At 44.2% G+C, this 25,491-nt stretch overlaps 1 protein-coding gene across 12 annotated transcripts in view; it reads left to right on the top strand.

Annotated features, from left to right (window-relative positions):
* Positions 1 to 9,551: 9,551 nt before the first annotated feature.
* LOC118667076 (spermatid perinuclear RNA binding protein) overlaps positions 9,552 to 25,491 on the top strand; it is a 142,014-nt gene continuing 126,074 nt past the window's right edge. For 8 of the 12 annotated variants that reach the window (XM_036329710.1, XM_036329716.1, XM_036329721.1 and 5 more), the window contains exon 1: positions 9,552 to 9,699. The gene's annotated coding sequence lies outside the window, so the exon portion shown is untranslated. Of the gene's footprint in view, positions 9,700 to 9,995; positions 10,020 to 13,392; positions 13,417 to 24,411; positions 24,568 to 25,491 lie in introns of those variants that run through there. The other 4 variants (XM_036329714.1, XM_036329715.1, XM_036329711.1 and 1 more) reach the window with 4 other exon arrangements.

Here is a 25,491-nt window from a genome sequence, read left to right on the forward strand (position 1 = left end):
CGATCCCCAGTAGGGGGCATGCGGGAGGCAGCCGATCCATGATTCGCTCTCATCATCGATGTTTCTATCTCTCTCTCTCTCCATCTCCCTTCCTCTCTGGAATCAATAAAAATAGATATTTTTAAAAACGGTGCAATGAATAAGGGACTGGTTTTTTTTTGTTTTTGTTTTTACCCATGCTTCAGAAGTGTCATTGTGCCCATCTATGTAGCTTGCCTCCTCCCTGTATGGGCCACCAGTTCTTTCCATCCCTGAACACACTTAGCATTCCTCTATAGAGTCTGTACCTCCGCCCCCTTGAATCTGGTCTGGCTTGTGACTACTTGGACCAATTGAACACAGGGTAAGTGACTATGGGCCAGTCCCAGGACTAGTCCTTAAGACTCTTTTTTTAAAGTTTTTATTGATTTTTGAGAGAGAGGAAGGGAGAGGGAGAGAAAAACATTGATGTGAGAGAGTAACATCAATTGGTTGCCTCCTGTATACCTCCCACTGGGATTGAGCCCACAACCCGGGCATGTGCCCCAACCCAAAAATTGAACCCAAGGCCCTTCGGTGCATGGGACAACGCTCCACCAACTGAGCTACACCAGCCAGGGCCACTTTTAATCTAGCTCAGTCCCTTCTTCTCCCTTAATCCCACTTTTCTTTTGCATGCTTTTTACTTATTGCGGTAACTGGATCAGTTGTCCATCGAAGAGTCCACATTCTGAATTCGGCTGATGGCTTCCTCGTGGTGTCATTTACTTATACCTCTAGCCCTGCAATTACTGTAGGTGCTAAGTTTTATTGAAGGCCTTCATTGGATTCAGGTTAACCCTTTTTGGCCAGGGTAGAGGTGCTGTGTACTTTAGAATGCATCTCACCAGGAGGCACAGAGCCTGTGTTCCTCTCACCTTTAGTGAAGCTCACATTTATCAGAGGGTTTAGGTGGTGACACCCTTATTTCTTCATTGAAAAGTTTCCCATCAATCCTTCATTCAAAGGCTTTACCATGTATTATGCCCGTTGCCTAAATCAGGTTTGCAAAATGGGGTTTGCGTATTCCTTCTGACTTATTAGGTAAAATTCTGCTGAGTACAAGAACTATCTCTTAACCTCTAGGACTAGGTGGTTCCCCTGAAATATAGTCCATAATGGAAGGCAGAAAAAAAAGACTTAATTCTTTTTCTTTTTTTAAAAAAGAAACCCTTCAGTTTTTATGAAATTTCCAGGAGAGAATTGAATAGCAATGTTGATAGTTCCAACTCAGATTTAAAATTGTAAGTTTTTTACTTAACTTTTTGATATTATACTTGTAACTCTTTTGTTTTGAAAATCTGGGGTCCTAATACCATTGATGTAATTACTACACGTCTTATCCCATGAGAGACATTTTTAAATAGCAATACTATAATTATGACCATTACCAACAATAAGACTGTTGAGAGAAGTTTAAGATTTCTTTGTGTCCGCCCCTGCCCCTTTATTCTTAGAATATATCTCATGGAAGATGTGTGGTCAAAAGTATTTTGTTTTAAGGGGTCAGTTGAATTCATTCACTTTTTTCTGTATGGTTGTGTTGTCAACTTCATATAAAGTTATGTTCATGTTTTTGCTTATTTTTCATTTTAGGGATTTTTAAAAATATATTTTATTGACTTCAGAGAGGAATGGAGAGGGAGGGAGAAAAAGAGAGAGAGGGAAGAGAAAGAGAGAGAGAGAGAGAGAGAGAGAGAGAGAGAGAGAGAGAGAGAGAAGAAAGAGAGAAACATTCATGATGAGAGAGAATCATTGATCGGCTGCCTCCTGCACACCCCCCACTGGGGATTGAGCCTGCAACCCGGGCATGTGCCCTGACCAGGTATTGAACCCTGACTTCCTGGTTCATAGGTCAACTCTCAACCACAAAGCCACGCTGGCTGGGCGGGATTATTTTCAAATGTATATGATTTAAATATTTTCATGAATCACTTAGGATATGTCAGAGTCCCAGCTAGATATCCAGGCTCATTCAGAGAAGCTGCACCTCCAATCCTCTCCCTCCACTCTGTTCTCTTTCTTCCCCATAGAAACCAGTGTAAAGCTTGGGTTCTCAACCCCAGCACTATTGGCATTTGGGGCCAGATTATCCTTTGTTATGGGGGGCAGGGGGATGGCTCCTGTGTATTGTAGGGTGTTTAGCAGCATCCTTGGTCCTTATCCACTAGATGCCAGTTGCAGCTAAAAGTGTCTCCAGACATTGCTAAATGTCCTGGGAAGGGGTTTGGGGGGCAAAAGTGCCCCTAGTTCTGAATTACTGTTTTAAGAGGAATGCTTTCTTACTGGCTTGACATTTTGATTTCCAGTCTAAGATATCTGCATTTAAGGTTAAACCTGTCACTTTAGGCAATTACCCTGCACCAAAGCAAGAACTAAAATATGGGCATCAGGTTTCATTTACAAGGTGGCTGTCCCGGTGATCCAGAATATGCGTATATTATTATTTGTAGATTGTAACTGAAACCAACACACTTTTTTAAAAAAATATTTTTTTATTGATTTCAGAGAGGAAGGGAGAGGGAGAGATAGAAATATCAATGAGAATTATTGATTGGCTGCCTCCTGCATGCCCCCTATTGGGGATCAAACCCACAACCCGGATATGTGCCCTTGACTGGAATTAAATCCTGGACCCTTCAATCTAAAGGCTGACGCTCTGTCCACTGAGCCAAACCAGCTAGGGCCCAACACACACTTAAAAACTTCCCTTAGAACACGGGGACCCTGAAAATATGTCCACCCAGAGCCCCGGACACCTCGGCACTCGCCCTGGCTTGCAGAATGGTAGGGCCAGGAGGTTTCGCAGAGCCTCCCTGCTGTCTGGAAGCTTTCTTATTCTAAGGCTCTAGAACAGCTGTGGGCAAACTACAGCCCACGGGCCGGATCCGGCCCGTTTGAAATGAATAAAACTATTGAAAAAAAAGACCGTACCCTTTTATGTAATGATGTTTACTTTGAATTTATATTAGTTCACACAAACACTCCATCCATGCTTTTGTTCCGGCCCTCCGGTCCAGTTTAAGAACCCATTGTGGCCCTCGAGTCAAAAAGTTTGCCCACCCCTGCTCTAGAAGCTGGCATTTCAGACTGGGGTGGACAGCACAGTGATTGAGAGCACCGGGCTGAGTCCCCGGTCTTCAGCTTTTCAGCTCTATGATGTAGTGCACGTTACTCACCTTCCCGGAGCCTTCGTCTCCTCGACTATAAATTAAGATGAACATTGTATTTACTTCATGGGAGTGTTTCAAGGATTAAAGACATAATGCATGTCAAGTGCATAATATATGGTGTGGCATACAATAGGTGCTTAGTAAATGTTGGCGAGGCAGTGGTGCCAGGAAACACTCAGAGCTGCGCCCTAGAGTGTGAATGCGTTACTTAAAGAGTTAGAAAATTGGGCTTTACCTTTCTCTTCTAAAGGGAAGTCATTGAAAACATCATGTTCCCGTTAAAACAAACATGGGGATAAGTGGTGAAATTTGTGTGGCTTTTAAAGATAAAATGTGAGACTTCAAAGAAATGTGATGCTGGAGGGGGATGGGTCTGGGCCTCATCCCCAGAACGCCAAGGGAGAGCCTGTGTCCTCCGATGGGGAGAACTTCGGTGGGACAGGTTCAGCAGCAGCTCTGGGCTATTTTGCATCGTGGACTGATAGAAATTAAATATTACAGATTATGTCACAGAAATTAGATAGTAGAAGAAATTCTGTAGAAAGTAGGGAATTCCTGATCAGGAATCCCTGTGCTTCTTGTCCAGTCCTCTCCTTCCAAATGGCTCTGGGTTTGTTACCCAGGGAAGAGGAACGGGAGAGCCTTCTGGGTATTCATTCAGCACACATTCATGAAGTGACTACTAGATGCCTGGCACCACTCTGAGGGATACGAAGAAAGCAAATCAAACACACCTTCTGCCTAATATCAGTGGCTACCATGGCCTTGCTAAGGGAACTGAATTGGGAAGGCTTGGGGTTTAGAGCAGTGGTTCTCAACCTGTGGGTCGCGATCCCTTTGGCGGTTGAACGACCCTTTCACAGGGGTCGCCTAAGACCATCCTGCATATCAGATATTTCCATTATGATTCATAACAGTAGCAACATTACAGTTATGAAGTAGCAACGAAAATTTATGGTTGGGTCGCCACATGAGGAACTGTATTTAAAGGGCCAGAAGGTTGAGAACCACTGGTTTAGAGGAAAGACCTGCAGTTCATGGGCAGTTAGGTAGCGTGGGAAATAGCCAAATGGAGATACTGAGTGGGCTGTTGCGTGAACGTTCTAGTGCAGGGGTGGGCAAACTTTTTGACTCGAGGGCCACCATGGGTTCTTAAACTGGACCGGAGGGCCGGAACAAAAGCACGGATGGAGTGTTTGTGTGAACTAATATAAATTCAAAGTAAACATCATTACATAAAAGGGTACGGTCTTTTTTTTTTTTTTTAGTTTTATTCATTTCAAACGGGCCGCGGGCCGTAGTTTGCCCACGGCTGTTCTAGAGCATAGTTCTCACTTGGGGCTTTTAGACCGTCGTGGTGGAGTTTGGGTGGGCATCATGACCCTTATGGGGCGGGGGAGCCAGCAATGCACGGACACTCTTGCACAACTTTTGAATGTCACACTGAACATTTATGTAGGTGAAAGTCCTATATACAATTATATGCTCCTAACAACTAAGTTCATTTTTCATATAAAGACAAAGTGTATCCCGGCATGGTTTTCATATTCCAGGGAGGCAAGTGCCATGCAAAGTGAGTGGAGATGACACCTCGTTGTGTTCAGACTCGACCAAGTGTTACTCACCACGTCAGACAGTCACGTCAGCAACAGCGACTCCATTATGGTATTTGAGTCTCCAGTCGGCATCTATAGCTGTTTACGCTGGGTCAGTGCTTCTCCAGCTGTGAGGTACACATGATTCCCTGGATAGCATCCTTCTTTCCCTCCCTCCCTCCCTTCGTTTTTTCCTAGGAAATGGAAGAGACTGTCTGGGTAATATTGGAAAGAACCCAGCGGGGAAGGCGAGGCTGACGGTGGTAGCAGCAGCGAGGGGGCAGGTTGAGGAGTGAAGTTCCTCAGAGGGGAGGAAAAGCCGGCACCCGGACACAGTAAAAGGACCTGGTCTTTGTTGAGAGGAGCTGGTTTTGGTAAAAGGAGATAAGGGAGAGAGAATGGCTGGAGATGCAGGCAGATTTAACGCGATGGCAGGAAGTTGAGGGATGTCACATCCCCTGGGTCCCATCCCTCACCCACAGCAGGACTAGCCACCTCTCTGTCTTCAGCTTCTTTCCGTAGAGCTGGTCTGTGGCTGGCGGAAGGATGGGGAAATGAAAAACAGGGGGACCATGCTGAATTCTCTACGTCCCAGGGCAAGTGCGTTGGAAAATAATATACAAGTAAATGATCATTACTGCTACCACTAATTGTTAGGATTGTTCTTCTAGGGCAGCTTGATCAATAGGACTTCTTGCAACGATGGTAATGTTTTATATCAGCGCCATGCAATGTGGTAGCTATGGAGCACTTAAGACATGCCTAATGTCACTGAGGAACTGCATTTTGAATTTTATTTAATTTTAATTAATTTAAATTTAAATAGGATCGTGCAACTCTACGATACAACGGACACCAGCCACAGGTGTTTTCTGCCTGGGCCTCAGTGTCCGCTATTTCCTTCTCTTCGGGTGGGGGGGCGGGGAGGATGGAGGAGTCAAATGAGCTAAGGTGTGAAGGCACTTGGAGCTGTGAAAGGCTGCACTCCGCTCATGCAGGGGAGCTAACCCACCTCCCATTACAAGGCGCCTTTCGTGAGAATGGCTCAGCCCTGAGCCAAGGATATGCTCCCCAAGTGCCTCTTCAGACCCCTGCCTTTCCTCCCCTGTTGGCTGCTCCCTCCTCTGTAGGCTATTCAAGGTTATTTGATTAGTGTGCAGCTCTCCCACTGGCCCCCAGCCCCAGGAGGGCAGGGCTGTATAGCTGTTTGCTTGCTTTTGCATCCCTAGGGAATCGTACATAGCAGGCCCTCAGTAAATATTGGTGCAATGGATGGATGAAACAGGAAGTGCTGGTGTTTGAATTTAGGTGTGATTCCAAAGCTCACTGAGCTCTAGAATTTTACAACATCTATTACCTTCCCCTGTTTATAAGGGTGGAAATACTGGAAAAAAACCCCAAATATTTAACAAAGGGAGTTGGCTTAATTAAATGATTCTTAAGATACAACACTATACAAAAGAATATTCAGTGACATAAAAGAGGTGTATTTACTTTATATTGTTAATTGAAAAAATAAAAACTGAAGGGGTTACTATAATCTCGCTTTGTACAAGTTTTGTATTGATATGCATGGGAGAAGTTTGGAACAATAGACACAAATATTAACAGTGATTGCTATTGCTTGTTGGGAGTAGGAGGTGGTACGTTTATTCTTTTTTTCTAAAACATATTTGATCTTTTTAGGAAATGTACTTAACACTTTGCAGGCAGATCAAGAGCATTCTCGTGTTTTCATATTACACAGTGTTTTACACAAATGTTAAAGGCACGCCTTAAAATGAAATACCCATTGCATTTTGAAGTTATTTATTACATGTTCTTACAAGCTAATATCTTTTTAAAGTATGATACTTTGTAAAACATTTTTTGTACTCGTTCAATAGAAACTTATCTGGCCACTGGGTAAAGCTAGCGGTAAAACTACTGGTGCGCAGTGTGTTAATATATCCAGAAAAAGCAAAAATAGAGAGTAGATTAGTGGTTGCCTACGGCTGGAGGTGGGAATAGGGATTAATAGTAAATAGGTGTGAGGGATTTTATGGGGAATCTGTAAAAGTTCTAAAACTGATTTATATTGATGTTGCCTCACTCGGCAAAGTTACTAAAAGTCCTTGACTTGTACACTTGAAAAGTGTGAATTTTATTTTATTTTATATATGTATGTATATTTTAAAATTTATTACATATGTGTGTTTTTTTTGTTGTTGTTGTTGTTAATCCTCACCTGAGGATATTTTTCCCATTAATTTTTAGAGAGAGTGGAAAGAAGGGTGAGAGACAGAGAGAGAAACATCGATATGAGAGACACATCGATTGGTTGCCTCCCACATGAGCACCAACCAGGGCCGAGGATGAGCCTGCAACTGAGGTACGTGCCCTTGACCAGAATCGAACCTGTGACCCTTCAGTCCCTGGGCTGATGCTCTAACCACTGAGAAAAACTCTCTAGGGCTATATGTATTCTTTAAAAAATTAAAACAATGCAGTATTTAAAGGCCCCCATCCCACACCCAATTCCACTTTCTGGGCATAATAGTAATAATTGGTGTTTACTCTTTTCTGACTGTTTTCTATGCAGAATCCAAGTATTACATTATAGATATGTAATTTTCTGCAGCTTTTCTTCTTTCTCTGGACATACATTGTAGGACATGAAAAACTTAACAGTAGTTTCCCTGGGAAGGTGGGATTAGGGGTAGAGGGAGTTGAGTGGGGGGCAGGAAGGGAGAGGCACACTTGAAATTCGAGTTTTCTTTACTTTTGTATTATTTACATATTTTTTTGTCAGGAATGTTAGAGTTATAAACTCAATAAAGATACTGGAATAAGAGATACCACTGAGTGCTTAATGCTGTGCAGTGCTCCTGTTTAAAAAATGTTTGTAATTTACCAAGTGCCAGGCACCGGTACTGAGTGTTTGAGATACATTGTTTCATTGAATCTTTGAAACAACTCTATGAGGTACTCTGTTATAGTCTCATTTGATAGATGCGTAAACTAAGACCTAGACTGATTTTCCAAGGTTCCACAGGTAGTGTGCAGTGACCTTTATGCCGTGGCATCTCTTCTCCCTCTAGCAAACTCATGTTCTTCCTGTAAAGCCCAGCTTTAATGATCTCATCTCACGTGCACGTGTGGTCCTGCCTAACCCACTCAAGTAGGGATGACCCTGTCCTCAAGGGGCTTACAGTTCAGGGAGGAGACAGACAGCTAAACAATGGCAATGCAGTGCCATAGAACGCGTGGTTTAACAGGCCATGTGCAAAGCAGAGGGAGGTTAGACAGTGTGTCCGAAGCCTCCATGCAGCTCCTGAGAGAGTATGTTCTGAGTGGACTGATAAGAACTGCAAGGAGTTTCTCCGGAGGACTAAGGGAAGGTGTGGGTGGTTGGAGATGAGGAGGGCGTGCAGAAAGGGATTTGCCGCTCAGCACCTGGCTCAGGAGGCTCAGAAGTGTTGCAAACCTGGGCATCTCCGGCAAGGACCGTTCTGAAGTGCAGTGTGGCTGCAGGGTCAAGTTGGCCTGAAGGAGGGGCGCAGGGAAAGGCTTGCACCTTGAAACTTAACACCAGATCATCAAAGCTTTTTGAGTTGTTAGAATGTTTACACTTTATCCGGTGAATGAAGCAGAGCTGTTAAAATGTTTGAGTCTGGTGTATTAGAAAGATGGGAAAAGGCTCGGAGGGGACTCCTGGACCCCAGCCCTCCCAACGCTTTGTGATCAGGTCATTCTGCCCCAGTCTGGGAACTCCTTCAGGGCAAGGACTTGTCTCTTCTGCCTGTGCATCCTAGAACCCAGTACAGCACCTGGCATACAGCAGGTACACTCAGTAATGGCCAAGCTGGCAGAATATTCTGCTGGGTGCCAAGAAGATGCTGACTCTCTGAAATAAAAAGCAGATCTTCATATCTTCCCCAGAACCGCCTGGGTAGTGTTCAGCCAAAGTCTGACCCAACTATAAAGAGGTCAGAGAGGCCCTGGACCCAAAATCAATCCAGAGGGGTCCATTCTGGTAGGAGGAGAGGTGGTTACTGACGGAGCTGTAACAACTTTTGTTCAGTGCCTACTATGTGCTAGGAGAATTCACACCTATTGCCTTTCCCCATCTCTCCAACAGCTCTTAAACCGGAATCATTGTCCCAGCTTCTCCGACCAAGATATTGAGGATCAGAGTGGTTCTGTAATTGGTCAAGGTCACACAGCTGGTAAGTGTAGGCGTGCGGAGACTGGGATCTCTTCTCGCCCTGGGGAGGCACTGCACGAGGCAACTACTCTGTTTGCGTAGCGGCTGGGGTTGGGGGGAGGGGGCACCCCGTTCTGGGACGTGGGGATTTGGAGCCCGGTTCATCGCGGCGGCCCAGAGCCGCTCCCAGATTCGGAAGATACGAAGTTTCCGTGCATCTCGCTGGCTTCCTTGCGCAGCGGGTCCCCGCTCCGCAGCAGTTACGCCGCTAGCGCAGCAGGGCTCAGGTGCTGCAGCGGGCGGGGGCCGGGCGGCGGGAGGAAGGCGGGGACGCAGTTTACGTAAGCGTCCGCTCACAGGTGCAGGCGGCCGCCACCCGCGCGTGCTCCCTGCGCGTCCCCAGGTGCGCAGTTGGCGCAGGCGGCGGGCGCTGGCCGGCGCTCTCAGGTGCGGCAGGGCGCGCGTGGAGGGGGCGCGCGGCGTGCAGGGGGCGGGCTTTCCGTTCCCCAGCAGCCGCGGGGCCCGCCCCCCGGCCCGGCCAATGGGCGCGCTCGGCGGCGTCACGTGCTTGCCGCCGCTGCCGCCGGAGCGGAGACCAGAGCCGTGAGCGCCACCAGGGCAGCAGCCGCCGCCGCTGGGCTGAGAAGCCGGAGACGCGGGCTGACGAGGTGGCGGCGGCGGCGGAGCGGGAGCGGGCACCGGGCGCGGGCCGAGCGCGGCGGCGCGGGTAGGCTGCGGCGGCGGGGCAGGCGCCTGCGCGGCGGGCCGTCCCGGGCGGGCGGGCGGCGGTTAAGGCGGCGGTTAAGGCGGTTGGCGGAGCCGGCCGGGCCCCGCATTGTTTGTTGTGCGTCCTTAGCAGCGGCGGCGGCGGCCGGGGCGGAGAGCCCTGCCGGCCCCCGCGGCTCCGGCATTGTGGCCGCCGCCGCCGCTGCAGTGCCCGGCCGCTCGGCAAGGGCAGCGGGCAGCCCTCCTCCCTGGTGGGGACGGGCGCCGGCCCCCAGCGAGGGGAGGGCGTGGACCGCGGGGGACCGGCGCCGGGGGGTCTGGGTAAGACCGAGGGCGAGGGGCGAGAGGCAGGTGTTGGAGGACGTTGGGGACAGGAGCCGGGGGGGGAGGGGGGAGAGGCCGCGGGGGGTGCGGGCTGGTGTGGGGGCGCATGTAGGTGGAGGGGGGCCTTCGGGCAGGTTCGGGCACCCGCGGGGCCGGGGCGAGTGCGGAGGGATGGGGGACAGAGGCGGGTGGGGGCAGTCTAAGGGGTGCGGGAGAGTGAGGGGAGCCCCGAGGGGGCAGGGGCGAGTGGTGGGAGTGGAGGAGACGGGGATCCCCGGGAGGATGGGAGCAGCGCCGGCTGGGCTGCGGGTGAGGGGCGGGGGCAGATCTAGAGACGACCCCCGGGCGGAGGTGGGAGAAACGGGGAGGGAGTGTGCCGGGGCGAGTGGGAAAAGCGGGGGGTGGGGGGGTCAGGTCTCTCCGCGACGAGGAGGGAGATGGAGGGCGTTGGGCAGGAGGTGTGCGAGGTAGGCCAGAGGCCTCCGGAGACCTGGGAGGGGTGAGGGCAGGGTCTGGCCACGAGGGGTGCAGGCGAGACCCAGGGGCGAAGCTGCGAGGGGACCAGACAGGCATCCACCTGGCGGCGGTGCTCAGGGGAGGCGAGCAGAGGGCGGAGGAGGAAGGGGAAGGGAGCGGGGCCTGAGTTTGAGGAGTTTGGGGGAGAGGTGGGGACAGTGGAGTCGGGGGCGGGGTGGGGGGAGGAGATGTCTGGGCAGGAGGTGAGCAGGGCATTTCGCGGGTGGCAGGAGACGATGCACGAAGGGGCTGGAGCAGAAGAGGGAACCTTGGAGTTGGGGGCATTGGAGGGGGGACAGGTGGAGTGGAGTGGAGTGTGTGATGGAGGGCCCAGGTGCCGGGTGAAGGACGAGTTCTTGGAGTGGCAGGTGAGCCATGGGGGCAGATGGAAGGAAACGTTTCTGAGCCGGACGGGTGGAGGGAAGTTGGGGAGAAAGAAGGAGAGGGTGCTGGTGTGCATGTGAAGGGACATCAGCAGAGGGAGGCAGTAGGGGACGGGTTGGAAGGGAAGGCACACGGGTCTGGAGAACAACATTGGGAAGGAGGAAGCAAGGGTTTGGGGTGCTAGACTTTTTCTGGTAGAGAAGAGCCGGAAGGCAGGGAACAGAGGGCAGGAAGGGGGGGAGAGAGGATATTTTGGGGGACGGGATGCAGAAGAATGCATAGTACCTACACCAGGGTAATGGGGTAAGTGCAAGGGAGGGATGTGTGTGGGTCCACCTGCAGCTAGAAAGGGATAGGATGTCTGTTGGATCAGGGTGGTGGTGGGAACCAGGTGTAGGGCAGAAAATGGCTGTGCAGGTGGAGAGAGTTAGGAAAACAGGTTGCTTAGAAGAGCGTGGAAAGAGCAGGGTGCTGAGGTGTCAGAGAGATTGGAAAACTCTGAGTCATGAGATTAAAGGGGCCCAAATTTTTACGTCACTGGAAGTATAAGGAAGGGCAGAATGCAGAAGTTGGGACAACATCTAAAGGGAGGGGATTCCAGATTTAGAGAAACTGGAGAGTGTATGTGTGGATCACGGAATGATGTTAATGGAATATAGAGGGTAGTAAGTTATGTTCCATATCTGAAAGTTCATGCTTCTAGGGTCAAGGAGATGGTGAAGCCTGGTTTTAGTCCCAGAACCCGTGAATGGGGGATGGATAAGGGAGGGCTAAGTACACATTCCTAAGTTTGCAGGTGTGTAGTGGGGTATCCCAGCACATTGGCCTGATGAGTGGGCAGATAGAGTCATGAAGAATATGCCAAGAGGCATACAGGGTCATGAAGAATACACCAAGAGTGAATAGAAATAGGATTGCAGCAGGTGCAGGGCAGATGTCTTTGTGAAGATACTGTAAGAGCAAGGCCCCGCCTCAGTAACATTCAAGGGCTGTGAATTAGAGGGAGGAAGGGATACCTTGGTGCAGTGTCTCAGATACCCTGGTGCTTTGTGGGTAATGGGGCAGTTTTCAGACATTGACTAGTCCCATACTAGAGGCAGACAGAGGCAGTAAATACATCTAGCACCCAGAAGTGGCTGGAATGGAGTTCTTCTGACTCTTTAACTCTCTTTTGGGGTATAAACACCTGATCGTGGGATGTCAGCCTTTCCTCCCAAATAGTTCAAGTAAAATTTAGTTGGTGGCTTTTGGATTTAGGAGTATTTTTATCTGAATTGGGGAGAGTAGTATTAGTTTTATTGAAAAAAGAGTTCTGGGGTTGTGTGGACATAGGGATATCAGCTTGCCAAATACATAGGATATAACCTTTAGGGTTTTGGGCACAGACATTTCAGTGTAGGTCTCATTCAGTGTTCTGTGGCTTGTGTGAGATTCTTTGAGGCTTGGAAGGATTAAGGAAACTGCTTGAGACTGCCTCAGTATGCAGGATTTTCTAGAACCTTAGAAAATGATTTCCCCTTTGACAGTTGAACATTTAGTTTGTCAGATTTCCAAAAAAAAATATTATTTCATGTTGCAGAAATAATTTCAATTATCACTTTGTGGGCTTCAAATAGTGAGCTATGTGATACCTAGTATGATTTCAAATAAAAGGTCCACTTTGGTACATTGGGAAGCTTTCTGGGTTGATTTTCTTCTTTTGTCAATTTAGGAAGTATCTTAACGCAGTCATTTATAAGTAAGTTCAAATAATAAGTTCTAGTGTAAGTGGGAATCTTGCCTAAACATAATGAGGGCTGAGCAGAACACCACATTTTAAGTAATCTGAATCTGTAAACATAAATAAAAAATAAACTGGAACCTAATCATTTTTGAAACCCAAATTTGAAGTGTATTATGAAGGCAGCAAAATAATGCTCTGAAGGCATTGCTATAAGATTTTATTTTTGGAGGGAAAGGCTTTTAGAGTATAATATGCCTTCCATTGAAACGCTTAATATTTTGACATTTGATATATGTAAAGAATATAATTATAAGGAGCATCTCTGGTCTGACCCCTTTCACTCCCTGGAAGAGAATTTGAGAAGTAGGATAGAAGATGAATAGAGTAACCTTTGAAAAATATTTCCAATATGGCTATTGTTTCCTCTTGTATTTTTAAGTCCATTGTGGTAGTTCATTTTAATGATTTGAGGCAAGCAGTACTGTCTTCTTCAGAATACTCAATTCTGCCATAGTGTCCTGATCATATATATTGTTCTGTGAAGTCCTATGGTTTGGGATAGTTTGTAGGCACTTTAAAATATTATGCTAAGTTTATGAACCAAGGAAGGAAGTTTATTTAGACTTTGTAGGCTAAATAATTGGGTCTGGTTTTACTTTCAGTGGTGCTTGCTGGACAAGATACTTAATCCCTTTGTGCTTATTTCTCCTCCAGAAACCTGACTCTTTATCTACCTCCCATGAGAACTGAGATGGTTTATATAAAACAAATGTAAGTCTTTCAGGAAGATTAGAACTATGTAAAAATGGGGGATAGATGTTATTTCTGTAGTCCCCTTTTTTTCTTTTAGCCTGGTCAAATAATAATTAGTACTTAAGATTTTGGCATTAAATAGGTTAATTTGTAGTGAGAAACTTGGATAGAGATGAAACTTCTGTGACTATCAAGAGATGTCTGTGAATTGAAGTTTGTTCATTCTTTGCTCTACTGTCTACTTACCTTTCCTGGCTCATTTCTGCAGTTGAGTGCTGGTGTCTGAATAATTGAGTAAAGCAGAAGCTTGTGAGAGACATTATGTGTTCTAGCTATAGCCCCCAAATTTTTCTAAGCCTGAATTTCCAGAGACAGAGTACTTCTATCACTTGTGAATGCAATTCGTAAATCAGGGATCATAAACATAGCACATTTTTCTATGTATTTTGCAGAAAATTGAGTAATGCTGAGTAACTTGAGCAGAAAAATAGAGCTATCCCTTCTAGTGGCATTAAACCTCCTTTTTCAGATTTATTGAATAATCTTTCCTTTTTAAAGTTTTAATTGTTAAGTAATTACCCATCCATTTGACATTTCCAAGCCCATTGATTGACAGGGGGATTTATTTTTAAATGCTTTTTAAAATAAATGTTGTTTTTGGTTTATTTGTTGTAAAGAGCCTCCAGATGCTGGCCATGGCAAAAATGTAAATAGTAAGTTGCTTTATTAGACATTAATTTGCTTGATCTTGGTAATACTCAGCCCTGATAGTACTCGTTCTCTGCTAGCTGATCTAACCATTACCCATCTTACTGCTCTTCTGTTTTTCATTCAGTTTATTGAAAAATTGGGTTGTTTTAAAAATTTGTTTAGCTGTAGAAAAACTTTCTGACAGGTAATTATGAGAGGCTTCATAATCCAGTTTAATTTTAGAAAACTTTATTGAGATGTAAGTTAAATTTATCTGTCAATCAAAACAGAAAGGAATAAAGTAATGAGACCAAATTAATGATGATAAACATATTTAAATATTTGAGCCAGAAAACTCTGCAAATCTTTAACTTTTAGGTCTCGTGTTGAATAGTGAGGTCACCAGATGACCTGATTTGTCACTTTCATGTCTCATTTGAGTTATTTCTTATCTTGAGGGTCAAGTGTGTTATTTTTGAGAAATATGGTGTGTATCATACAAAAGGCATTATATATATGTCTTGCTGATGAATGTAGCAGTCCTGAATTTTAGTTATTTCATATTCAAATTCTCTTAACTTCTGACATAACTAACACTATGCAGAACATCTGCTTTCTTTAGTTAACTTTAGCACAATTTGAAAGGGTACAGTTTATTATATCAATATTAAAATCACAGCCTTGCATTTTGTGACTTCATGGTTCATTTCCATTTGGAAAATGAGAGTTCTGCAGCAGGTTGTGTGATAAATTCTGCAGCGTTTCTGGGTCATGGATAAGATGTTGTTTCTTACTGCACCTGCAGAATTTCCTGTTCTTTTCAGTTTTCCAGGTGCCGGGGCTTTTCACAATATCCTATTGAGCAGATGAACATTTTGTTTATGAATTGAATTTAACCATATTAATCCTATTGCCATAAACAAGTAGTTGTTTTTTTTTTAATATATTTTTTATTGATTAAGATATTACATATGTGTCCTTGTCCCCACGTTACCCTCTACCCCCCACCCCCCCCACCCCTGCTCATGCCCTCACCCCCCCGTTGTCCATGTCCATTGGTTAGGCCTATATGCTTGCATATAAGTCCTTTGGTTGATCTTTCCCCCTTACCCCCACCCTCCCCTACCTTCCCTCCAAGTCCCGACAGTCCAATCAATGCCTCTCCGTCTCTGGATCAGTCCTTGTTCATCAGCTTATGTTGTTCATTATATTCCACAAATGAGTGAGATCCTGTGGTATTTATCCGCTCTCAAGTTCCATCCATGCTGTGGCAAATGGTAAGAGTTCCTTTTTCTTCTTCCTCTTCTTAAAGAATACCTTTCAGCATTTCATATAATGCTGGTTTGGTGGTGATGAACTCCTTTAGCTTTTTCTTATCCGTGAAGCTCTTTATCTGACCTTCTATTCTGAATGATAGCTTTGCTGGATAAAGTAATCTTGGTTGCAGGTTCTTGCTATTCATCACTTTGAATATTTCTTGCCAGTCTCTTCTGGCCTGCATGGTTTCTGTTGAGAAATCAGCTGACAGTCGTATGGGTACTCCCTTGTAGGTAACTGACTGTCTTTCTCTTGCTGCTTTTAAGATTCTCTCTTTATCTTTTGCTCTTGGCATTTTAATTATGATGTGTCTTGGTGTGGTCCTCCTTGGATTCCTTTTGTTTGGGGTTCTCTGCGCTTCCTGGACTTGTAAGTCCATTTCTTTCACCAGGTAGGGGAAGTTTTCTGTCATTATTTCTTCAAAAAGGTTTTCAATATCTTGCCCTCTCTCTCCTTCTGGTACCCCTATAATTCTGATGTTGGTACGCTTGAAGTTGTCCCAGAGGTTCCTTACACTATCTTCATATTTTTGGAATCTCTTTTCTTTTTTCTTTTTCGGTTGGGTATTTTTTGTTTCTTTGTATTTCAAATCTTTGACTTGATTCTTGGGATCCTCTTTTCTACTGCTGGATCTCTGTAAATTATTCTTTATTTCAGTCAGTGTATGCTTAATTTCTAGTTGGTCCTTTTTCATGTCCTCCATGGTCTCCCTATACTTATTGAGGGATTCATTAAATTTATTGGCGGTTTCCATAAAATTCTTGAAAAACCTTATAACCGTGGCCTTAAACTCTATATCCAATCGTTTGCTTTCCTCCATTTCTGCCATTTGTGACCTGTTTCTTTGTCTCCGCATTTTGGCAGCTTCCCTGTGTTGATAGAGTGGCCCTGTGCGCCAGGTGTCCTGTAGGGCCCAGTAGCTCAGCCTCCCCAGTTACCTGGGGTGGACAAATCTTGGTGCACTCTTGGTGCCTTGGTTGTTGTAGAATCACTGGGAGGAATTGACCTCCAGGCCAATTGGCTGTGAGAATCAGCTGTGTCTAAAGTGGGAGAACTTCTGTGCTGAAGACACCCTTCTGGGGCAAGACTTGCTTCAGTGGGGCTTTGGTGCTCACTGAGTCTGCTCCCTGAGTGCGTCCCTTATGGATCTGAGGAGTTGCAATCTGGATGGACCCCCTCTGACCACTGGGTACAGTGGCTCCTGGATCTAAGGAGGTGCTAATTCAGCCTCTGCCTGAGGCCACACAGCAGGAGCCACGAAGAGGCTCAGCTGTGAAGCAATGCAAGCCGCTGCGGGGCCTTGGGCCTTCTCTTGGAAGTTCAGGGTCTGCCTGGTTCGGCTGCAGTTAGGTACATTCACATGCAAAAGCCTCTGCCGCAGCCTGGGTGGGGCGGGGTCTCAGGGAGTCAGAGGGCGGAGAAAGCGGCCATGGCCGATTCTCCGCCCGGAGTCGCGCGTCTCAGTGTTCCGGTAACGGCTGCAAGCACCTCTGAGGGAAAGCCGCCCTCAAGTTCGCTCGCTGCCGGACAGACCAGCTTCTCCCCGTGTGAGACCTGGGTCCCCAGAGACTTCCCGGAACCGGAGTTCAGAGCAGTCGGGCGTTTGTGATTCAAAAAGACAGCCGCGTCCTCAGGCGCCACCCCCTTTCCTCACGCGCGCGCCGCCGTACCTCTGCACTTCACCTCCGCAGCGCCTCTGGCTCTCAGCGTGCTTTTCTTTCCTTCTAGTTGTGGAATTTACACTCAGCCAGCCTTCCTGTTGTTCTGGATGATGTTTGCTCAGTCCTTTGCGGTAATTTTCAATTGTTGTGTGAGGCAATAATTTCCCGGTGTTTACCTATGCCGCCATCTTAGTTGCTCCAACAAGTAGTTTTTAAAAGTATGCTTTTAAACATATTTTGCCAGTCTAATTCAGCAAATGTGCATTGACTCTAGGCCCAAAGGTGTGTTTTTTTGCCAGACCTGAGATTTCTTAGTAGGGGTCAGAAGTATTTTTTTGAGTAAAGAATAGGTCATTCTGTAGATAGATTGGCCCTTAATGTGAAAATGCAGTCTATAACTTTGGTTACCTGTATACAGTCAGCGCAAATGAAAATCAGTACATTTTAAGACTGTAAGTAACCTGATAAAGGAGTGGTTTGTTTTTTAAAATTTATTCTTATTATGTTTCTAATACCTAATAAATCTGAAACTCCTCAAACATTCCATCTAGTCATAGGGTTTTGTACAGCTTAGGCAACCTGCATTTTAACCTAATGAAGTATTGGATACTGGATAGCTCTTAACTTAGGTGATTTTGGACAACTCAGTTTTAGTTAGAAAATCTGGCGACCTCAGAGGGAAAAGGTGTTGACTCTGTAGGTTGTTAGCAGCTGGAGAGAATAAACATCTAGAGCTCGTAGTATGCATATTTTTAGTTGTTTTTGAAGTAAGCTGTAAATAAGCTTTGAATGTCAAGGTTAGCATGGAAGAACAGACTTCAAACATATTAGTGGTGAGGCTTTAAAAAAAAGGGTATCGCCCTAGCTGGTTTGGCTCAGTGGATGGAGTATTGGCCCTCGGACTGAAGGGTCCTGGGTTTGATTCCAGTCAAGGGCATGTACCTTGGTTGCAGGAGGCAACCAATCGATGTGTCTTTCTTACATCGATGTTTCTCTCTGTCTCTCCCTCTCCCTTCCACTCTCTAAAAATCAATGGAAAAATATACTCAGGTGAGGATTAACCAAAAAAATAAAAATGGTATCTTAGCCCTGGCCGGGTAGCTCAGCTGGTTGGAGCATCGTCTGGATGTACCAATGTTGCAGGTTCAGTCCCCTGTTAGGGCACATAGAAGAATCAACCAGTGAATGTATAAGTAAGTACAATAAATCAATGTGGTTTTTTTTTCTTTCTTCCTCTCTCTCCCTTCTTCTCTCTAAAATCAGCCAATCAATAAAAATTTAAAAGATATGGTATCTTAAAGATAAGTATTGACTATGATGCTTTCTGGTCCACCAGATCTGTGGTAAATGTGGAACTGTATAAAATTGGCTTTTGAAATTAGTCACTATTATTGTTTAGTAGTGTCCTTTATTTCTAGAGCTCAGGGTTCAGATACCTGGACTTTGGTCACTATGATAGCTGTGTAATATAGGTGAGTAACAGAGTATTTACTTTTGGAGAAATGGAGGCACAAAGAATTGACTCTAGAGGTAGGTAGGCTTTCAGAACACCCTTTCAGACGTTGTATAGGATGTACCTGTCAGTCCTCCAATTTAGCAAGGAAGGTTGATGTCTGGGCAAATTTGAAACCTGTCTCCTTTAGTCAAGCCCTTGAGTACAATAAGGAAAGATTGACTGAAATAAAGCTTGTCCTTTCCTAGGGCTATGAATTAGCAAAAGAATCTAAGGAAAGAGTCTCCTTATAGGTATGCCCAGAGATGACCCTGTGTACAACCTTGATCTTGTATTGGGTAGTAGAAGAGTGTTTTGATACTAGGAGACTTGGCTTGGGGGTCCAATTCTGCTGCTTATTAGTTGTAGGTCTCTCTCCTTACCTGTAAAATTGGAATAAAATTCCTAATTAACAGAGTTACAGTTAGGATTAAAGAAGATAAAAAAAATTGTAAGCTATGAAGCATATAACATTTTTTTGAAAGGACGGTTGAGCAGAAATTAAGGGTAGGCTTTGAAGTAATTTGACTTGTAAGCAGCTGGGTTTTTATTTTTTATCATGGCATTTTCAAATGTACTTAAAAGAGAAATATAGTACAGTGAACTTCCACATACCCATCATCTAGCTGCAACACTTGCCAGCATTTTGCTGCTCTTTCTCACACTTTTTGTTGCTTTTGCTGGAGTATTTGCAGTAAATCTTGGACATCATATACTTTCATCCATAAATACTTCAACCTTAAAAAATAACCACAAAACTATTTTAACCCCCCTAAATGAACAATTTCTTATCTAATCCTCAGAAGGAGCTGTATTTGAAACAGCTCTACCACTCGCCAGCTTTGTGTGGTAATCAAATTACTAGCTCTCTCAGAGCTTCTGGTTCCTTATCTGTAACATAAAGATAATAAATACCTCTTGAAGTTATTTTGAGCGTAATGAAATAACATAAAATGCCTAACATGAAGAGTCTCAGTAAATTCTATTGCATGCAAATTAGAATTATGGGTTGCCATCCTATGTTCTTTAGTATCACAAAGAGTAATAGCACTCTGGAATTATTGCCCATTAACCTAGTGAAATTTCTCTTCATTGGGCTATTTGATTCTTTGAAATTCTGTAACAGTTAAAATCCTATCCATTCTCCCCCTCTCTCCTGCAACATCATTATTCTCATGTCTACCTGCTCACTTCAGTCAGCATACATCTCTTTTTAAAAATCTGTATATTTTTATTGGTTTTCAGAGAGAAGAACGTAGAAGGAGAGAGTGAACTTTTTTCTTTGTGTGTTTTTTTAGAGTCCAAATCTTTTTTTAAAAAATATATTTTATTGATTTCTTACAGAGAGGAAGGGAGAGAGATAGTCAGAAACATCGATGAGAGAGAAACATCGATCAGCTGCCTTCTCCTACTGGGGATGTGCCTGCAACCAAGGTACATGCCCTTGATTGGATTTGAACCTGGGACCTTTCAGTCCGCAGGCCGACGCTCTATCCACTGAGCCAAACCAGTCAGGGCGAGAGTGAACGTTTGATATGAGAGCAAACCATCAATCTGTTGCCTCCTGCATGCCCCTCACCAGGGATTGAGTCCGCAACCTGAGATGTGCTCTGACTGAAATTGAAGCAGCACCCTTTTGGTGCACGAGATGATGCTCAACTAATTGAGCCACACCGGCCAGGGTTACATCCTTTTTTTTTTTTTTTTTACCTTTTCTTGACCACACTGAGTCTTCCAACTACAACCCAATTTTTCAACTTCTTAAAAAAGTTGTTTCTATTCATCGACAGTTCTGTTCTTTTCTGAACCTACTCTGATGAGACTTTAAACCCTATCACTTTACTGAGACTGCTCTTGTCAAAACCACAAAAATTAATAATACTTACTTGACCTGTTAACAGCATTTATTGCATTGGATGCCCCCTTCCTTGAAATACTTTCTACTCTGGTTTCTAGACACCACACTCTGCTGTTTTTCCTCCTACTTTCTTAGCTTCTCAGTCTCATTTGTTGGTTCTTCCTCATTATTCCTGCTTCGTAATACTGGACCGTCCCATTCTGCTTTTCATTCTCATTCCCTTGGTGATTCCATCTAATCTCATAGCTTTCAATACCATATATTTGATGATGACTCCCAAATTTTTATCTCTGAAATTCCAGGTTTGTGTATCCCACTGCCTACTTTGACGCTTCAGATTATGTATTTTATTGGCCTCTCAAACTGAACTTAGCCCAGAACAAACTCCTGATCTTTACCCTGCCCCATCTTCTCTCTGCCCCTCTTGCAGCCTTCCACATCTTTTTAAACTGCGTCTTCCTTCATCTTTGCAGTTGCTCCTCCAAAAGTTCAAATCATCCTTGACTCTCTTACACGACATCTGACCCATCAGGAAACCTTGCCAGTTTTATCTTCAAAATATATCCAGATTCTGACCACTTTTCATCACCTTTACAGTTTTAAGTCTCTGTCAGCTCTTCTGAATTACTATTGCAGTAGCCTTTTTTTGCTCTTGCCCCTTTATAGTCTGTTCTCAATACTGTAGCAGGAATTATCCTTTAAAAACGGTAAGTTGGATTTTGTCTCGTAGTCAGAACACTCTGGTGATACCTTGTCTTGCTTAGAGTAAAAGGCCAAGTCCTGCCAAAGCCTTTATGTGCTTGGATCCCTTCTTTTTTCCTCTCTGACCTGATTTCTTCTTTTTGTTTACTCTGTTCTGGCCACAATGGCCTTCTTGCTGTTTCTTTTTTTTTTTAAATATATTTTATTGATTTTTTTTTTTTTTTTACAGAGAGGGAGGGAGAGGAATAGAGAGAGTTAGAAACATCGATCAGCTGCCTCCTGCACACCCCCCACTGGGGATGTGCTCGCAACCAAGGTACATGCCCTTGACCAGAATTGAACCTGGGACTCTTCAGTCCGCAGGCCGATGCTCAATCCACTGATCCAAACTGGGTAGGGCTCTTGCTGTTTCTTTAACATGTCAGGCATATTCCTGTCTCAGGTCTTTTGCATTTGTGGTTTGCCCTGCCTAAGGATCCTGTTTCTCAGATCTATGTGGCACCATCTTTTTCAGATCTTTGCACATATCTCCCCTTTCCAGTGAGGCCTTCCCTTACCACCCTATTAAAATGGCAGCTCCTCGGTTGCTGGCTTAGGCTCCCTTTCTATCCTCTTTTTCTCCATACCACTTAAACCATCTGTATACTGTATATCTATATATATACAGTGGGGCCTTGACTTACGAGTGTCCCGACTAACGAGTTTTTCGAGATACGAGCCGTCTCTCAGCCGATTTTTTTGCTTTGAGTTGCAAGCTAAAATTCGGGTTACGAGCCAGCTTCAGATACCCCACCGCTAGTTGGCGCAGCGAACATCACAGTGAATGCCAGCCACATCAGCCCAGCATCATGTGTCTCACTTGTTCACTTTAAGATTTGACATACGAGTAATTTGAGTTACAAGCTCCGTCACGGAACGCATTAAACTCGTAAGTCAAGGCCCCACTGTAAAAGCCCAAGCGACCATTTGACCGGTAGCTATGACATGCACTGGCCACCAGGGGGCAGACACTCAACGCACAGGTATGGAAACTTGGAACAGACTGATGAATCTCAGAGGGAAGGGGGGGGGGAGGGGGGGGAGAGATTAACCAAAGATCTTATATGCGTACTAGAGGCCCAGTGCACAGATTCGTGCACCGGTGGTGTCCCTCGGCCTGGCCTGAGGGGATCAAGCTGAAACTGGCAGTCCAACATCCCGAGGGGTCCCGGATTGTGAGAGGGCCAGGCTGAGGGACCCCACTGGTGCACAAATCCGTGCACCAGACCTCTAGTTTAGCTTATAATATATCTTGCTATTTAATGTTGTTTATTGCCTTTTTCACTTTCACTAGAGTATAAGTTCCATTAAGGAAAGGATTAATGATGGCTTTGTATTCTGTAGATCCTAGGCACCTAGAATAGTGCCTGGCACTAAGTATTTGTTGAATAAATTGTTCTTTTATTAGTTGTAGTCTATTACTTTGTAAAGAACACTTTAGCTAGGGTTTTGCTAGGGAATACTATGTACCTTGAAGTCTATGATAATATTTATTCCTGTTATTCTTCTTCATGAGTATCCTTTCTTAAGATCTTGTTAATTTTTCATCATGATTTTGAGTCCTTATTTACTATGCATAATCTGTGTTGCATTGAGGGATACAGATAAAATATACATAGACCCTCATCTCTAAGAGCTTTCAATCTGTCAGGGGAGGTGTATATATGAATGATAAAATGGTCCAGGCAGGAAAATATTTCCAGCTAAGGAGACTAAAGAAGAAACTTCAAAGAGGATGTAGTTCGTGATATCTGTGCTGAGCCAGGGAGAACAAGTAAGATTAGATGATGAGAAAATGGGGAAGGGAATTGCATTAGCAAGTAAGAATGCTCAAGACTGCTTTTTTAAAAAACATTTTTTAAATTTTTATTTTTTGTTAATTTTCACCCAAGGATATTTTTCCATAGATTTTTAGCGAGAGTGGAAGGGAAAGGGAGAGATATATATAGAGAAATATTGATTGGTGCCCCGCATGCACCCCAACCAGGGCCTTGGATTGAGCCTGCAACTGAGGCATGTGCCCTTGACTAGAATCGAACCCAGGACCCTTCAGTCCACAGGCCAACGCTCTATCCACTGAGCCAAACTGGTTAGGGCTCAAGATTGCTTTGGGAAGAACAAGTGGTTCATTTAAAGGTAAGGAATATGAAAGGGCTTGGTAGAGTGTAAGATGCTGTTGGCGAGGAATGTTGGAACTACTGACAGAGGCTTTGAATGAGGAAATCAGACTTTGGTCTGTCAACAGTGAGGCTTCAGTGAAAGGTGTTTGGGCAAGAGTGGAAGGTCCTGGCTGGGTTGCTCAGTTGGTTGAAGTGTGGTCCTGTACACCAAAAGATTGCGGGTTTAATTCCTTCCTGGTTAGGGCACATGCCTAGATTGCGAGTGTGATCTCCAGTTGGGGTGCATACAGGAAGCAACTTACCAATGTTCATTCTCTCCCTCTCCCACTCCCCTCTTCCCCCCACTACCCCTTCCTTTTTCTTAAAAAATAATCTATAAAAATATTACCCCAGGTAAAGATTAAAAATGAAAGCCCGAGTGGAGGGGCATTATTAGGGCTGTCTTTATGAATTTGACAACTTTATGTGAAAAGAGAGGCTGAAATGAATACCATGATTAAGATGCTATTGAATAGTTTGAGAAAAAAGTGATAAAGGTAGTTGGAAATGGGTATAAAAAAGGATGCTAATGAAACTTGGTAACATGTGAGGGCTGAGCAACAAATCTACAAGCTATCAAGCCTAGTCACCTAGGGAACCCAAGAGAAGTGGCATTGGGAGGCAAGTTTAGTTTTGAGTTTGCAAGTGTGGTGGTGACATCCAGGTGATGATTGTCCTGATAAAAAGAAAGTCAAGAATCTTTTTTGAAAGGTTGTTCACCTGTGGCTTTATGCCTTCATTTTGATACAACTAACTGCCAGAAAGAGAGGGGAGACTTAATTGCTGAATCTGTTACTGAGGTCTGAATCTAGACAGTTGATTTGGGAAACTTCTGCTAAGGCATCCAAACTTTTTGATTTGTTAATTGGCCCTACTTGTTTCACTAAGTTTGTTACATAAGTTGCTCTAGGTTGTAAAGCAGCTTGATACAACTGAAATGTTATCCTTTGATCTTTCCATTGGCTATGGATATCTAAGCACTGTCTGCCTAGTATTCCTTTGAAACCAACAGATGAGAGTTCCCATCTAGTCACCTTGATCACTGTTGAGATCACTTTAATCATGCTATACACCTCTTTCTCCCCTTAGGATTTAGGGGCACGTTGGAGGAAGACAGACCTTCTATCCCTAATTAATGGTAGTTAAGGTGTTCGTTGCTAAAACATTTCTTTAACAACCTGCACTTAACAAAATGCCAGAAGATACCAGAAGATTTAGCTATATTCCAGACAAATTCAAGAACAGATTAAGGTTTGTTTAGATTTATATCCTTTTTAGAGCCTCGTAGCAGGAGAAGTTTTTAACTTGAAGATTACTTATAAGACAAAATAATTATTTGCAAAATAATGTTGATTAATGTATACAATTTTTATTATAGGCTATCCTATAATGCATATTTATTTTATACTTAATGCATTTTTAATAGTTGAATAAAAAGACATTGAGTTTATTAGTTAAAAACTTATAGTTCACCTGCTTGGTTTAGAATGAATGGTGACCTTGAGCTTACCACATTAGTCATCTTTAAATTAAGTCTTTTCCTTTGTGCTTGGCTCATAATGTTGGTGAATAATTTTGGCTCTGACATTATAGGGTCTGTTTTTGTTTTCCAGTAAATAGGAGTTAGTAGAAAGAAGCCCATTATCCTGAAAAGAGAAAATTTTCCAGTTTAGGATAACTTATATTTTCAGCTCACTGGAGGTGTGGTGGCCTTTAGTGTGTCAAATTTAGCATATATTGTAGTTAATTTTTAAAAAAATCTATGCAATTTTATTTCTACATAAATTGGTTTGCCAAGGATATAAAGTATAACATCTTAAACTTGTGGTGAGACTTTTTTAGCCCTGCTTTGGTCTTTGACAGATGTAGAATTTAAGATATATCCAAAGCAGTTAAGAGGTTAGCCCAAAATCACATACCTAACTGGTTGCAGAGTTGGGACGAGGAATGGATTTCTTGACCTCCGCGTTTGGGCTCCTTCCACCATGTCAGGCTCCTTTTTTAGAAATGTGGACCAGAAAACCTTGAATGCACTTAGTTTAACTGGTCACATTGCTGGCACTTAATGGTGTTTAGTAGGAACAATTAGGGTAGTTTTCCCCTGTTCTTCCGTAAAATACACTTTTTTTTTAGATTAACCATTTTAAACTGAACAACTTAGGGGCATTTTTGATG

This window comes from Myotis myotis, unplaced genomic scaffold (genome assembly GCF_014108235.1).
Source record: "Myotis myotis isolate mMyoMyo1 unplaced genomic scaffold, mMyoMyo1.p scaffold_m19_p_12, whole genome shotgun sequence".
Taxonomy (NCBI): Eukaryota; Metazoa; Chordata; class Mammalia; order Chiroptera; family Vespertilionidae; genus Myotis; species Myotis myotis.